This window comes from Physella acuta, unplaced genomic scaffold (genome assembly GCF_028476545.2).
Source record: "Physella acuta isolate Inbredline_101_S28 unplaced genomic scaffold, ASM2847654v3 ptg000966l, whole genome shotgun sequence".
Classification (NCBI taxonomy): Eukaryota; Metazoa; Mollusca; class Gastropoda; family Physidae; genus Physella; species Physella acuta.
The window spans coordinates 198,293-211,766 of NW_026732483.1; the positions used below are offsets into that span (position 1 = coordinate 198,293).

Here is a 13,474-nt window from a genome sequence, read left to right on the forward strand (position 1 = left end):
TTTAATTATGCAACCAGTAAAGTGTGTTTATGGTTGTGACAAGAACACATTAAAAATTGTGTCATCTTTCTTTTTACTTTCTCGTATATACGAAGTATAGAGCAAGTATTGTAATCGTGCAAAAAAAAAATCGAGATTTTTTACAAATCTCGACGTTTTACACCTCACTGATACGGAAAAACATAATTTTGCAATTGTCCGTATGTCTGTGTGTCTGTGTGTGTGTGTGTCTGTCTGTCTGTCTGTGTGTAAACACGATAACTTGAGTACCGTTACAGCTAGGTTGATGAAATTTCATATATAAGTATTTTATCAAAATCGTAGATACTGATCAACTTTTTAGCGATTTCCGATAACCGGAAGTGGTACTTTTCCTACTTTGAATTTTTCAAAAGCCTTTAACTTGAGTACTATTTCAGATAGATAAATGAAATTTCACATGTAAGTAAAAGATCTAATTCTCTACCTTCTGTTAAATTTTGAGTAATTTCCGTTGACCGGAAGTAGTAATTTACGCTACTTCCGATTTCTCTAAAAACTAATGTACATTTTTAAAGTACTAATAATATTGCGCACTATTATGCGCTTTTTTATTTGGCGTTCACTTGGTGTGCAATTAATTTGTCTACGAGATTTTATTCTATTTTTAAAACTTTAAGAATTTAAAATGGATTAAAAATCATGTCTATAGCCCGAGTTCCCATCCCCTGTTATTTTATATAAGAATATTCGAGAAAGTTTAGGGGAGATCACTCCCGGTTTATTTAGAATAAATAAACTTCCTGCATCCTGATTAAAAACTCCATCACACTTACTTCTAGATTAAGAAAACGACACGAAATAAAGGTAACTAAAGACTATAATGAAGTGTATGGGACGGCGTGGCCTAGGGGTAGAATGTTGAAAAAACACTTTTAATTATGTCACCGGAAAAGTGTTTATAGTTGTGGCAAGAACGCAATAAACAATGGCGTCATCTTCCTCTTTGAGAATATAAAAAAATGAACTATTACATTCAAATATGATTAGGATCTCTAGATTGGGACGTACGCTATGAAATGTATGCAATTTCTCGGCCAAAAGTAATACAAATTCTTTTGAAAATCAACAGAAATTCAATTGAACAGCCGGGTTTTTAAAGGAATCAATAAATTCTCTTAATCATTGTGTTCATTTAATATGGTATTGTGTTGACTAAAAATGTTTGTAATATGGTTTTTCTATTAGGTATTGGTAGACCATGTTTTTTTTTTATGTTTCGGATTTTTAGCTATTTATTTAATTCTTAGCTTTGTCACTAATACCTTTCAATGTGTAGTAAAGCACATTGCGTTTTGACCAATACATATTTTATACAATATTTTTTTTGAAACAAAAGTTTAAAATTAAAAATATATAGATCTTTAATTCACGTGTAACTGGTACCGACGGCTAGTTATTCTTTAAAAAGCCTAGATCTCGAAAACAGATAAACTCTACTTTATCTGCTATGTGTTGTTTTTTTTTTTCAGCACGATCGGGAAAGATGATGATAGTGCAGTTTGTAAGTTTAGAGTATAGAAGTTAATAAACTACTTAGGTGCCAGGGAACCAGGCTGTAGATTGCTGTAGCCAGAGGACCAAGTGCAGATCCAAAATGGTTTGTGAGTACACCCATCTTTGATGGGTGCAGCTACATGTGCGACAAAAACACTTGAAATTTCCAGACAATTCTCTGGTTCATTTAAAATTTGAACATCGATCTACTTAGTCACTCTATACTTAGTCAGTTATTTCTCAAACTGCTATTGAATGGTTCATTCGATTTTTTAGTAATGGAAAATCTTAGATTAAAATAAATGATAATGGTCTCGACATAATGTCTTTCAAGATTAAACGGCTTAGAATATATATATATATATATATATATATATATATATATATATATATATATATATATATATATATATATATATATATAACCTAAAAATAATGGATTATTCAAAATTGAATATATCTAATAGGTTATATTGAGCTATAGCTTTCGATCAGCAAAAAGTCCAACTAAAGAGAATGTTAATTAAAATATTCGGTGTAATTTATTTCTATTTTAAAATATATAATGAAATTGTATCATCATTCTCGATTTCGCTGTACTTAAAAAAAAGCAATTCCGTATATTTTTTTCGTAATAATTTGATCGTAGTATTTTTGAGTGTGTTTATGTTGAAAGGTGGCCGATGGGGTGTTGCAACACCAAACAATTATACACATGTGTTTAACCCTATGGATATGTGTCGCTAGGTTACACAACAATGTAGGTTCGGGTTAAAACGGGATCATGAGATTGCCTACCTTTCAATCATTACCCCAAGATCAATTACCCAACCTCGATGGTTTCAGCTAGAGCGATAAACATCAGTAGGACATTACATCGGACAATTACCCATATGGTAGGGAGATGGTAATGGTGATGGCAAACATACAACAATAAACATCTATATATATAATTCTCTTCTGGGAGCCGTTAGAAAACAAGCTGCAAGCGCCTCCTTGCAGTCCCCTCTCTTTCTCTCTATCACTATCACTACCACCCCCACCCCACCCCCACATTGTCTGGTGAGCTGTGTTCACTCTAAATATTTACAAATCCTCGAGCCGTATTGCCGGGTTTCTATTAGGGCAGACAATTTAGTTTCATTTTAAACTTACAGGAGCTAACTAAGAAATAACTAAGAGGAGGCTGCTTTCAAAGGGGGGGGGGGTTGTAGGGTCAGGGTTAGGGGAAAGGGGAGGGGGTTAGTGTTTTAAAGCAAATATTTTCAGTGGCAGCATTGGTACTGTCGAATTCACAAATTATGAATTACTGAAAAGTAGAAAATAAAACAACTAAATCGCGGCGTATGATATGCCGCGGGTCGGCTCGTACATTTAATTTAATCACAGTTGAAGGTAATCCATATAACGTTATTGAATCGGTTGTATCACCTGATTAATTGTCTACTTATATTTAGACTACATCTGCAAACAAAGTTTTAAGACGTGCAATCATATTTGTTATAGCTTTAGCGATTAGTCAGATATGTATTAGCTAAACTTTGCGGTCTTTGCTTGAATGCTGTTATTCTACTGTTATATTACTCTCTCAAAACGCGACCAATCACTGCACACTCTTACCGATATATAACACATTTAAAGCCATGTCTTTATACGTCCAAATATGTTTCAACCTATTAAACCTAATATGGTAATATTACCTAATGGATTTGATTAAGTTGCCAGGAAACCCAGGGGGCAGTATCACCCAAACATTTGAAAATTGACGAAAAAATTTGCCACAAAAAACTATTATACATACACACATAATTTTTTTACCATAAGGGGTCATCCATTTATGACGTCCACACATTTTTGGGATTTTGGACCCCCCCCCCCACCCCTGTCCACAAACGTCCACTTTTGACGGACCCCCCCGGTGGACGTCCACACTGACTATAAGTTTTTGTATAATCTTCTTCCACTATTACTCAAACTACTGCATTAAGTGTGTATATACTCTGAGTGTATATAATATTACAAATACCGGTACAAATATGTTTTATTGATCTTCGTGTCTAGATTTACAATAAAAAGTTGATATTTCAATTTGGAAGGATAAGCCTTTTCATACGAATCATTTAATTTAGCATATTTCGCGGTGTTTTGACTAGCCATTATTTCGCACACTTGTAGTCGCATTGACACTGTTATATTACTGAGTTCAACGTTGATGCTAGTGTGTATTAACCCCACGCCCCCTCCTTTCGCACACCTGAACAGGGAAAGCGTGCCCCCACTCCACCCCTCTCCCGTCTCACAACTGAACTGGGATGACCTCGCCTACCTAGAGAAGTGCAGGCTAGGGGCAATGCAGGTCGCCTGGTCTTTGACCTGGGATGCAAATGTAGGGAAACACGTAATTGGATCCTATTGTATTCGAGGTTAAGCCAGGGCATAGACCCAAGCTGGGTGGTGGGCCAGAGGGATAGGACAGTTGAACTTTAGCTTCGCTAGGAAATATTTTTCTTTCACACTACCAAAAATAATGTTAGATTTAATGTGTGGACGTCCACATTGGGCCAACCCCCCCTCCCCCTGTCCACACGCGTCCACAAAAGTCAATTTTTTTCGGACCCCCCCCCCCCCCCCGGGTGGACGTCATAAACGGATGACCCCTAATAGTAAATATCAAGGAGCTTTAAAACAGCACATAAAAGAAAGTTAACGTTTGATGCAAACATTTTTTAAAATAATTTTAACAACAAATTTTTACTCATTTTTGGCTGCGGTTTTCCAACATTTAGGCCCTTCTTGCTGAAAATACTCTAGGAGATGCATAACTGGGTAGCCTATATCCGGAACTAGAAGATATTCATTGTGACACATTTTGAAATTTTTAGAATTTTTCAAAGTCAGACTAAAATAATCAAAATAAGAAAAAGAATTTATCTCACATTAGAATGCTATGATTTTAGCTCCGAATGCAGACATTTACGCAAGGACAATTTATACCAAATTTTAAGTACTTTACTTATGGTTTTGGAAAATTGTTTACAAAAGAATTTAAAATGTAATTAAATATTAACAAAATAATTTTTTGAAAATGTGTTGCTATGCGTATACTCAACAATATATATACTGTATTATTGCATAAAAAAAGTTACTACTGCTGTAAAATGTTGACATAATGTGTATGTCGAATATTTATTTTTTGGTGAATGTTTTTGTTTCCCTCCCTTAGTCTGGACGATACTGCCCAGTCTCAGGAAACCCATTCTCTGTGACACCAAATGCAAAGGTGCGATTACTTTCAAAGCTATTTCAGCCCGTTGCACGTAGATTAAATGATATTATTGCATTAAATTTTGAGATAAACTTTTCTTGTTAGAATGTGGCTGTGACCCTCTTCACGATTGATTTTTTATATTAATGTGGTATTGTTATAGTTAAACAGTACATTTATTTATTTAATAGTGACTTTATGTTTTCTTATAGGCATGAAAATCATATATATTCTGTTTTGTTTCTGTCCATATTCATCAAAACAATTTCCGTCTCCCTCTCATTCTCCGTCCCCTATACTTAATGTTTGATTGTCAAAAATAGCTGCCCTGTTAAACAACATACATATTATGTAAGCACCATACTATCTGTCTGTCTATAAGTTGTCCATATCCGTGTCATAGACTAAATAGCTTTCATTTAGACGACAAATTTAGCAAAGTTTTGTCGACTTGTAATAAACCGGATAATTCTTTGTTAAATGTTATGTGTTTAGATTGTCCGCGTTTGAGACACATTGTTAAAAGACAGTAAAGTAAACATTAATATTTATTTACATCGATTAGATAGTTGAAGTTCAAACGTTTCTTGACATAATGTGGTCATCACTATGCCCAGCCGCCTTTAATTTCCCAACGTAAGATAGGTACCCATCAGGGCTGGGTGGATTGAAGGACGTGCTGTGATCGTAGGTCCGACAAGAGATTTAAACTTGAAATAATTTGACGCTCCTAGTTATTAAATCTTACACGTAGAACGTTTGCAAATTGGGAAAATCCTTAAAGTGTTATAAATAGTTATGCCCATTCTGTATTTAAGTGTTGCAATCTTTGTTAGCATTACATAAGCCTACCCTCTAAATTATAATCTACACACTTTTTAGTGTAGAAAACCCTGAATGTTAGAGAAAACTTTATCTTAAAAAGTTCTACACATACACTCTATATATCACCTATACTCTTTGATTAAGTGTACCACTAACCCAAATAAATAGCACGAGAAATAATCAACACTACAATCGTGTGTCAGCTTGCTGTGGAAAACAATTTAGCTCATGTTTAAAGTAATTTAATTACACCCTCCGTTTTTTTAGTCTAGGTCCGCTGGTCGGACAATAATCCAAATCCGATTAAAATAAGCAGCTCTGCTTATAATTGTGTTATAATGAGAAGGTAAAATGGTCCTATGATTGTTAGAATCACCACCACTCCTTGAGAAGGTCAAATGGTCCTATGATTGTTAGAATCACCACCACTCCTTGAGAAGGTCAAATGGTCCTATGATTGTTAGAATCACCACCACTCCTTGAGAAGGTCAAATGGTCCTATGATTGTTAGAATCACCACCACTCCTTGAGAAGGTCAAATGGTCCTATGATTGTTAGAATCACCACCACTCCTTGAGAAGGTCAAATGGTCCTATGATTGTTAGAATCACCACCACTCCTTCAGAGGGTGAAGCACACTGATGCAGCGTAGCACTAACCAGACTTTTCTTAAGTGTCGAAATTCGGCGTAGTTAACAGGATTGACCACTACGCGTACTTAAAACAACTAATATAAATCCCCTACATTAAATTATAGCATACACACTGTCAGAAACATAACATTACAACAATAGAAAGCAAAGTATTATTATAATGTGTGCTGATGTAACGGGGTTTGACAGTTCGGTAATACGTAAAGAGTGTAATAGATAATCCCATTTATAAAGTGCAGGTTGTACCAACAAGTCATGTACGCATAACGAAATATATATTTAAAAATATATCGTTCGGATATTTCTGTCCAGACACGCTTTATATTTATGTTAATCAAAACGCCGGCGATTTCTATTGGTTGGTGTAAACATGTCATCAAACCAATATTAAATAATGTTTACACGTATGTATAATCTATGTCGTATACGTGGCAACAAATAATGTCGGTGGTAATTAAATTTAGGAGTGTAGAAGCTACTTCAAGTTAAAACTTGAAGATAATATATATATACATATATATATATATATATATATATATATATATATATATATATATATATATATATATATATATATATATATATATATATATATATATATACATATATACATATATATATATATATATATATATATATATATATATATATACATATATATATATATATATATATATATATATATATATATATATATATATATATATATAATTTATTTGATACTACTGAAAATGTTTATGCATTATCAAACCTTTGAGAGGAGACATGTAGTGATGTATAATCTTTTTGTGTGGTTAGGAATATACAAGACCCCTCTGTCAATTTGACCCGTCGTCCTCCCTCTCTCAATATCCCCCTCCCCCGGAACAGTTTTCGTAACCGTAATACTATTTCTAACCCTTGCTCAAACGTTTTGATCTAGGATATTACCCGCCCCCTCCATTAATTCCCATCGAAATCCCCCCCCCCTACACACCCCAGAGCAAAAACCCAATTGTCAATTGCCCCCAGAGTGATATCCCTTCTTTTAGAAGCTCACGAAACCTGACCCTAAATCTAAACTGTTTATCATTTATGCATCATAGTTTAAAAGAAAATATGTTGTGTAGGCTATATAAGCTTCAACTAAAGTTACATTAAATCCATGGTGTTAACGTTTATAATGTGTTAGTGTGTATGTTACCGCATTCGAGAGTAGTGTTATTAGTCTTTCCGGGTTTTTCTTTACCTTGCCTAAATATTAATATTAATACTAAATGTTGATTACATTTTATAATTGTGTCTTATTATTGCGAATTCATGGCCTTACTTTCCTGACATCCAGCTAAACATGGAGATTCTCAGATTTATCTATTCAAAGATGTACCTCCAGCTGTCGTTTATGATTCGTTGGACAGCTCTTAGAAATCAATGTAACTACTTATAATAATCATTCCAGTAAGCAGTCCATGGAACTGCGTTTTATGACTTAATTCTCTATTGTTAAAACTACTCATGCTGCTTTATAAATCTACTTAAAGTTAGGTTTTTATGTTATGATTTAAACCCATTGTCAGTTTGCTAATATGTGACCTATCGTTTTATATCTTTTCGATTTTATATTCACCCTGTATGAATAAACTAGGAAGCTTGCTTGCCATGGATGAGATTTTCTTAAAGAATACTTGTGAAGAATCATGCTATAAAATATATCTTTACTTAATTTAAATGAATACAATACTATAACACAATGGCAAGGATTTCGGCTGGTCACAGCAATCGATGTTTTTTAGTTTGCCAGCCGAAAATTCTTTTGATATTTTAAATGTATATTGCTAGAAAATGTATTGCCTTTAATATATTTAATTACTTAGATGTGATTTCACATCTTTATACATATTCCAATGCAAAGTCCGGAAGAAAATAAACATTTTTATTTCAGTTCTATTTTGTTTGTTTTGGACCGTGTTTGCCACATTAAGCATAACCGTGATCAATTTTTAACACGTTGAAAAATTCAAATAATTTTGAAAAACAAAAAAAAAATGTCTATTGAAATTTGTTTATTTTATACTGGATGTCTTCTTTTGATTCATTTCTTCCTGTAGTGAAAACAGAGACATAATTAACATGATGAACATAATGGTACTACCAAGCAAATTCTTTCATTTAGTATTATTAATAAATACATATACATATATATACATATATACATATATATATATATATATATATATATATATATATATATATATATATATATATATATATATATATATATATATATATATATATATATATATATATATATATATATATATATTTATATTTATATTTATATTATATATATATATATATATATATATATATATATATATATATATATATATATATATATATATATAATTAACATTAAGGATATAGAAATTAATCAGCTGGTTACAAAACCTGTATTGCATTTTAAACTGATGAATATACGATATTTGTAGAAAAATAGATACGTCAAAACGGTTTCATTATTTTTAGCTCCTAATTTTACGTCTTTTTATTAAAGTTGATTTTAACTTCAATATTATTAATCGGATATTATGTGAAATTTGCAGTGATGAAGAGCGTTTTCTAAAACTATAAATATTGTATGCCTTTATGTTATCTATTGCAATAAAAAGAAGCGTATGCAGTTCTGAGTGTCCTAGCATGCAAGAAAATGTAACCAAGATAAATGCTTAAAAAACAACCTATCATGTACGAATCAAATAAAAATTAGAAAATACATGATTTAGTTTTTAAAAAAATATAATAATTAAATGCTTAATAAATAACTAAGAAAAAGAGCCCTGATCGCTCTAATATGTGTTGAATACCTTTACATGATATTAAGAAGCAACCTGTTTAATAAAAAAACCAATAAGCAACGAAAAAAATGTATACAGAAATAAAAAGAAAGTTTAAACTAAAAAAAAAAAACTCATAAAAGCAATCTTTTAAAAGAATGTTTTCTTGATCATACTTTTTGTATCCAGGTACTGGCTTGCATAATTTTTTGCCGCCTCTAGTGTTATCGCTGAAATTTAGAGATAAATGGTTAATGATCATATAGATTTACATTTAAAACAGGTTTTTACGTTAAGTTTAACATATATTTTCTATTGCCTGTTTAGGTATGGCACGTTTGGCTCTAATAGTCTAGCTGTCTGTAATTAAGTCTTGTTAATGGAATATTTTAAGAGAGCCTAATTGATAGACGGACAATGCGTCAATGATGACTTTTATTGTTATACAATTGATGCCTCATATGATGTTTGACTTGGCTGAACTATTTTCATTAATTTCTCGACGGTTTAGACATCTTAAATGCTCTGCCAATTATTTTTTTTATATTCTTTAAGTAAGTTGCCGCTTTTAAATATATGAGATGTTAAGAAGCTACTTTTTTTCCTTTTGTGCAAGGATTGTTTCATTTTTGTAAAAGTTTAGTTGCACTGATTACACATTACAAAAAAAAATACTCTAAGATCGATAAAGGCAGTTTAGAGTTTTAATTAGATATGCATTTTAAGTTTACGTAAATTTAATATTAAAAAAATATTATTATTTTATTGTACGTAAATTTGAGAATAATAAAAAACCAACACTTCGCAATTATAGTGTGCGCAGCAATCGCTCCCACTACTGCAATCACCATTCCACGTATGACAACAGCTGTTTTGATAAAAGAAAACATGAAGTGTGAAATGTTTTAGTTGTATAACCAGAATACAATACTTCTTTGGAAATATTTATGTTTGATTATACACGATTGTACCATCCGTTGCTGACATGATGATTTAATCAAGTTATTTTTACATGTAAATGTTTAATATTTTTCACAATTATTAAATCAAGAGAATAATTTTATATTTTTATGTAAACAAAATGCATCAAAATAAGGTACTTTGATATAACTTTGAAAATTTTGTTTTAAATGATTGTGTAAAATATCATGTATGAGATAACTTACCTTTCCGATACACTTACAAGACTCGCGAGACATACAAGAAGAATGAGAACTACAGTCTTCATTTCAATGAGCTGCAAGAAACTTAAAAAATAGTATTTACTTGTGACATTTTTTAAACAAATTCTAATAGTTCTTGATTTTTAACCTGATACTTTTTATTCCTAAAAACATATATCATATACCGAAATAATTTCACATTATCTCTAAAACTTTGAATACATTCATTACACATTTTAATTTTAAATTACTTTCACGTTATTTATAAAAATGATATGAAACCTAAACACGAATTATAGAAAAGTAATTGCTAAAATAAAATCAAACTATACATTTCAAAGTTAAAATACAGACTAGAGTTTAACTGCTTTCAAGAAAATCGTTTAAGATATATAGTTGGGATGTTCCTGTGCAGACACGCTTTATATTTATGTTAATCAAAACGTGGGGGATTTCTATTGGTTGGTGTAAACAAGCTTAGTCATCAATCAACATTCTATTTTTGTATACGTGGCAACAAAGAATGTAGGTGGGAATGAAATTTAGGAGCATAGATGCTACTTCCGAGATAAAACTTGAAAATAATACTACTAATCAATAGTGTTGGGAGTCAAACTTACTGAGCTGGTTTAATATCCGTATCACAATATTTATTGAATTTTCAGTTAAGAATTGTAATTGGGCGTGAGAAAGCTGGAAATGCAGACTAACATTGAACAAATATAAATATCCATGTGAATATTATGTCTTTATAGAGCAGACGATAAATACTGTTAGCACTTGTTTGCTTTCAGGGGTAAAAAGAAAAATAAAGAATTTCAAATCACTCTATGTAGGAAATATTAATAACATACATTAGCACGTATAAGCGGCGAAAAACAACCCGTCCGTCCTCTTAGGTGTCATCCTATATGAGGCACACAAAAAGTTGGATTTCCACAAGTGTCTATTTACAGAACGCCATACCTGGACTGTACACCCGATATTAACGTTCACAAAAAGCAAAGACCTATAAGTGTTTTTAAAAGTTTACATCTATGAGTGTCCACACCGGATTCGTGTCATTTATTTCTGTCTAGGCCTAATTTAGGCCTAAATGTCGGTTACATAATATCTATCTATATACTTATAAAACCGAAGTTTGTTTACATGTTTGAATATTTATTTGTTTGTTTTTTTTTGTTTGTCCGTTTCGTTACAGGAGAGAATCTGCACTATATGTAGAGCTGTACAATACGTAATTAGGTGGAGAACTATTATCTTTTTTTAACAAACTGTTCATCACAAATTAATTTAAAGACGTTAATTAATTAATTGATTTATTCAATAGTAGATTAACCCCATTAATCATGAACTTTCAGAGCAATGAGTTTACTTATAGTGACGTCACATGATTTATTTGCTTTTTACAAAAATAAACATATAAACTCTAATTCAACTTCCAAAATGGTTCTATAAGCCCTCATTCAAAAGTTTAAGGCATTTAAATATACGTCTGATAACGTTCCAACACTTATATCAATTTTCAACAGTCCTTTTCATTAAAGTTAAAGTATACAATACATTTCTCTAGATCTAGAATCTAAAGATCAGATGTCGAGGGAAAATAGAGATATAGAATTTAGGTAAAACCAAAATTAAAATTTAAAACCATTACAAAATCACAACAAATTATTGAGTTTCTTTATTAAACCATTTTAGTCCTTAAATATATGATATAAATCTTTGCTTTTTAGCTTCAAGAATCATCTTATTCAAGAATACAAGTGATTTATCTAAGACATTCTAGGAATCTAGGTCCTAGACATAGAATTTGATAGAACTACGAGAAAACTCGACTTAACCAAACCAGTCGTATAATCTAGATAACTCTATCTAGATATAGATAATAATGAGTTTATATACTAAACTATTTCAGACCTTCATTATTGTATGTAAATCTTTGTTTAGCTATGGAATTGGCTAATTTAAGATACAATTTTATTTGAAACGAGCCGACCCATGGCGTATCATACGCCGTTATATTAATTGTTTTATTTTCTACTTTTCAGTAATTCATAATTTGTGAATTCGACAGTACCAATGCTGCCACTGAAAATATTTGCTTTAAAACACTATCAGTAGGTCGTTAAGGACGATACTACCCCCACCCTCCTTTCACCCAACCCCTACCCTACACCCCCCCCCCCGCGAAAGCAGCCTCCGCTTAGTTACCTTAAAATCGTTCCAAACTAAATTATCTGCCCCTAATAGCCGTCACTAAACCTGGCTCTACGATTGTAAACATTTAGCGCGAACCAAAGCTCACCAGACCATGTAAGGGTGGGGTGGTAGGGAGCGCGCTTACGGCCTGTTTTCTAGCGTCTCCAAGAAGAGAAATATATAGATAATACTAGAACTAGGTCCTATTCGCGTTAATTAAGTTTATTAAGCAGACTCTAAATATTAATATAGAGCGCACAAAAAGTTCATTGACGCGAAGAGTCTAGATAGCTAAGGTGTTAGTGTAATAGACTTCCATGCTGGTGGCACGAGTTCTAGATTCATCATGTCAATATTAATTTTTTTTTGTTTCAATGTTTTAGATGTGAATTATAAAGTTGCCTATCTGAACTTGGCGTGATAGAGGGTAGGTGAAGTAGAGTTCACCTGTTTCTTTGTCCTCAGCATATGAAGTGAATAGTGTGGTCAGAGTCATGCTCGGCCAAAATCTGTGTTTTCAAATACAAAAACTTGTCTTAGTTGTTGGGGCCACTGGGCAGGTGAAGTTGAGCTGACCTATTTTTATGACCTCAGCATATGAAGAGATTGTTTTGTAGAGGGTAGGTGAAGTAGAGTTCACCTGTTTCTTTGTCCTCAGCATATGAAGTGGATAGTGTGGTCAGAGTCATGCTCGGCCAAAATCTGTGTTTTCAAATACAAAAACTTGTCTTAGTTGTTGGGGCCACTGGGCAGGTGAAGTTGAGCTGACCTATTTTTATGACCTCAGCATATGAAGAGATTGTTTTGTAGAGGGTAGGTGAAGTAGAGTTCACCTGTTTCTTTGTCCTCAGCATATGAAGTGGATAGTGTGGTCAGAGTCATGCTCGGCCAAAATCTGTGTTTTCAAATACAAAAACTTAGTTGTTGGGGCCACTGGGCAGGTGAAGTTGAGCTGACCTATTTTTATGACCTCAGCATATGAAGAGATTGTTTTGTCAGACCCATGTTCAGCTGAAA

General features: G+C 32.4%; 1 long non-coding RNA gene across 5 annotated transcripts; it reads right to left on the reverse strand.

Annotated features, from left to right (window-relative positions):
* Positions 1-8,177: 8,177 nt before the first annotated feature.
* Positions 8,178-10,714, reverse strand: LOC131953946 (uncharacterized). 5 transcript variants are annotated; one of them, XR_009388711.1, is made up of 5 exons: positions 10,606-10,714; positions 10,259-10,339; positions 9,892-9,960; positions 9,269-9,322; positions 8,178-8,360 (listed from the first exon to the last, which is right to left on the reverse strand). It is a non-coding gene; the product is annotated as an uncharacterized LOC131953946 (long non-coding RNA). The 5 variants fall into 5 exon arrangements; XR_009388712.1 differs by having other exon boundaries at positions 10,259-10,329; positions 10,588-10,713; XR_009388710.1 differs by having other exon boundaries at positions 10,588-10,693.
* Positions 10,715-13,474: the final 2,760 nt, after the last annotated feature.